Source organism: Chrysochloris asiatica, unplaced genomic scaffold (genome assembly GCF_000296735.1).
Source record: "Chrysochloris asiatica unplaced genomic scaffold, ChrAsi1.0 scaffold00020, whole genome shotgun sequence".
NCBI classification, from domain to species: Eukaryota; Metazoa; Chordata; class Mammalia; order Afrosoricida; family Chrysochloridae; genus Chrysochloris; species Chrysochloris asiatica.
Window position 1 is genome coordinate 14,955,449 of NW_006408538.1, and position 4,197 is coordinate 14,959,645.

The following is a 4,197-nucleotide window of genomic DNA, read 5'->3' on the forward strand; positions in this document are numbered from 1 at the left end:
TTTTCAAAATGTTTGGTAATCTGTATATTCCCTGAATTAGAGCCCTCACATTTGTCCCTAGTTTTTCACTGATGGCCTTCATAATATTGGGATTCGCATTTTGGTCTTTAATTCATGCTGAGTTGGTTGTTGTATAAGGTGTGAGGAAAAGGGCTTGTTTCAGTCTTTTGCATATAAATTTCCAGTTCTGCCAGCACCATCTGTTGAAGAGATTATCACCTCCCCATGCGATATATTTAGGCACTTTGTCGAAAATCAGTTGGCTGTGTGTGGATGGGTTAATTTCTGGATTCTCGATTCTGTTCCATTGATCAAATCATTTGATTCTTGACATGTGCTTCCATTAGTGTTGATGGTTGATCCAAGCAAAATGAAGTCTTTGATAACTTCAATCTTTTCTCCATTTATCTTGATGTTAATTATTGGTCTAGTGGGGAGGATATTTTTTTTCTTTACATTTAGATGCAATCCATACCGAAGGCTGTGGTCTTTGCTCTTCATCAATATTTTAAGTCTTCTTTGCTTTCAGCAAGCAAGGTTATATCATCTGCATATTGTAGGTTGTTAATGAGCCTTCCTCCAATCCTGATGCCATGTTCTTTTTCATATAATCCAGCTTCTCATATTATTTGCTAAGCATACAGATTAAATAAGTATAGTGAAAAAATACAACTGGGGTACACATCTTTCCTAATTCTAAAGCATTCAATGTTCCCTTGTTCTGTTCATATGACTACCTCTTGGTCTATGTACAGGTTCCTCATGAAGATAATTAAATGTTCATAAGCTTTAAAAATAAAATCACAAATGCTGAGGCTTGTGGCTCCTTCTCAGAGTGATTCTCTACTCCATGCTGGCATTGGCAGACAAGGTCACTGATTCATTTCCCCATGGAGTGGCTGAGATATGCCAGGTTGTATACATAGCCTCCATCTCCCTGTTTGCCCAGAGCTTTTGGAGGCTGACCCAACACCCACACTGTACAGTTAGCTTGGCTATCTCAGCTTCATTTCTGGGGTCCTTGCAGGATGTTTCCCTCCCACAAACCCCACTAGAGCCAAGACTGTCCTATGGAGAGTTATTTTTCTGGAGCTCAGCCTTGGAATTTAAGTAATCTAAATTACTTAAGCAGGCTTCAAAGGCACTCTCTGATCTCTTTCTACTCTCTCACACAGCCCTCATCCCAGCTCATAATTTTATTGATAGATTTTCTTTGTATATGGTTACAATACAAGTAATTTACCTCTTCCCCTGTCTTTTGATAACCAAAGAGCTTTTATCCCTTGGGTGGTGGGAAGATGATGCCTTTTGAGTTCCAATGGAGAACTCAAGGTGTTCTAGAGGTAGGTATCACACATTTGTCTCCATCTCAGCTGGGGAGGCTGAATGATTTTCTGGGTGTCTAACAGAATCATGGGAAAGAAGCTTCTCTCTCTTTACTGATCCCATTATTCAGCTAAGACACCAAGGCAGGGCTTGGTTTTAGCTCTGCCCACTGCCCACTGCTTGGCAGAGCCCCTGAAGCCATGGCCAGTGGTATTAAAAAGTTCCAAAATGAACACCATTTTTCAAGAAGGTATAGTTTAAAGGAAGAAAGCTGTGTTTGCCAAGCCATCTGTCTGTGTGTTACAAACTGGATTCACATGCTTGGTGGCCTAAGGCCTTATAATGGGAGTAGGGTACAGTGCAATTTCCTTCCCCAAAAAACACTGGCATTCAGAATCCCAGAGTTTCCCCTGTGGAAGTGCAGAGTATCCAAGATCAAGGGGCCTGGAGATAATCTAGATTGTAGCTCAAGTCTTTCATTTAATGACGGGGCCCAGGATCGGGGAGTCAGTTGCCCCAGTTCACACAGCAGAGAAAGGGCATTCTGGTTCCTTGGCCTCCAGTCCAGTGCTCCTCTTCCTGCCAGAGGCATTTGCAGGTGATGGACTCTTGGGGGCTGCAGTGCCCCTTTATTGGTGGTATGTCAGGCACGTGACAGTGGGAAGGACTTGTTGGGGTTGCCATCTCAGGTGGTAGGTATGGGGGGTAGAGATGTCAGGGCGGCCTTTTAGAAACTGCCCTCAGGGTTCTGTACTCTCCCTGGCTGGTGGGGGCAGGATAGCCACATTTGTCCCTGCTCCAGGGGACGGATGGCTGGGGAGGAGCTAATGAAGCTGTCTTCCCACCGACATGCTCAGACAATGACGGATGGCTCATGGGGAGAAGGCAGGTGTTGGCACATGGCCCATTGGGCAGGGTGGAGAGCAGTGCGTCCCTCAATGTCATTGTGGGCCACAGGGATGGTTGTGTCTCAAGGGAGGGTGTGGGTTCTTGGGTATAGTGAGAGGGACTGCGAGGAAAACCCGTGCATTCCACAGTCCACTGTGTGTGACAGGCAGACAGAATATCATGGTTGGAGGGACTGTCATCCATGAGCATATAGCCCATTCTGATTATTGCTCCAGTGGGGACATACAGGCCCAAGGAAGGGAGTGAACTAATGGAGGCAGAGAGTCCTGAAAAGGCCAAGGACTTCCATGGGAGGAACAAGAGAGAGACCTGTGATGTATCGGTATTTCACTGCAGAGCTGGGGGGTGGCTGCTTGCCATGACTTCTTGCCTTGATGATCTGCTTGCACTTTCTCTTCCTTCTCACTCTACAGCCAAACGTCTGCCTGCCCCCCACATCTCTGTGCCTTAGCTCAGGCCCCTACCTCTGGCCAGAGGGCGGGCTGCTCTCTATAAAGTTCTCCATGCATCTCTTTGATGATCTATGGGAAGCATCAGCCCAAATAATCCTCATTCTTCTGCACATTCTGGATTAACACCTTGCATGAGGTCCCTACTGGAGTGCGCTTCCATCTTTGCACCATGTAGCTAATGTCCACCTCCACCAGTTGCTGTCAAGTAAAATTTGACTCATGGTGTGACCCCATGTGTAGAATTGTGCTCCAAAGTGTTTTCAATGGCTGACTTTTTGGAAGTAGATTGCCAGTCTTTTCTTCTGAGGCACCTCTGGGTGGATTTGTACCTCTAACCTTTTGGTTAGCAGCTGATTGTTTGCAAGTCAATGTATAAATACTCACCCTCATTATTATTCAGGAGATTTCTATTGTGGTAGCCATTCCTGAAATTATTAGAAATACAACGCTTGAAATGCCAGAGACCAAATCAGAGGGATTGAAGGAGAAAAGGGTGAGTGGACCATTGGCTTTTCTGCCAAGCCTAGAGCAGTTTCACCCTAATTAATCTCAGCCACAGATACGTTCATTTCCCACTGCTCCCTGCAGTCATTCTGGCCTGGTCTGGGACTGTGGGTCTTGGTTGAGGATGTAGGGGAGGTTTGATTGCTCCCGTCACATTTTCCAAGGACTTCTAGTTAAGTGCCCATGTGGTCATGAGGTCACAGCCTTGGAAGGTGATCTGGCAATTGTGGCTCCATTTCCCAGCTGAGGGCACTTAGCCTAAGGTGGAGAAGTAAGTGGGTTAGTGACATTCATTCACTTATTCAGATCAATCTGTATTTACTGAGTGCCTGCTATGGGCTGGCCTGATGCTAGGTGCTGGGAATATAAAGGTGAGCAGGCAGACAGGTTCCTGCACCACAGGGTTCCTGGAGGAACACGCCTTTACTGGAGCATCGTCTTAAGAGTCCGCCCCTGAAGTTCAATATCTAGGTTCGTACCTCAGAGCTCTTCCTCCTGACCAGGGGGCTTCCTCTGAAAGTAGCCAGCAGCATCCTTAGGGCACTACCCACTTTCTACACTCTGATGTATCCATCAATTGCCTCCCTGGTCTTCAGCTCCACACCTGCCAATACTTCCTTCTTGCCCACCATTCACTATTAGCAGGTGAAACTGAACAACAATGGTATGCATGAGAGGGTAGGAGTTTCTATCATGGTTTTGTGTTGTCTCAGGAGGATACAAGGAGTCTTCCAGCCAACCTTGGGTCAAGGTCTTCTAGGGTTCAGGGGAATGAAGGGCACATGCTTACAAGCCATTGCAACTTCCTCCCCCACCCTACCTCATCTTCCTCATCCTCAGCTCATGAAGGCTAGATTTGTCTTGCAAAGTGGCATCATTATAAACACATCAGCCTCCTATGGACGCCCGCACCCACTCCCACCCCCACCAGCCCATCCAGGCTCAATTACATCTGAGGCTGTTTGGGGTAATTAAGTGACATTAGGATGTGTCCCCTGCCGTAATG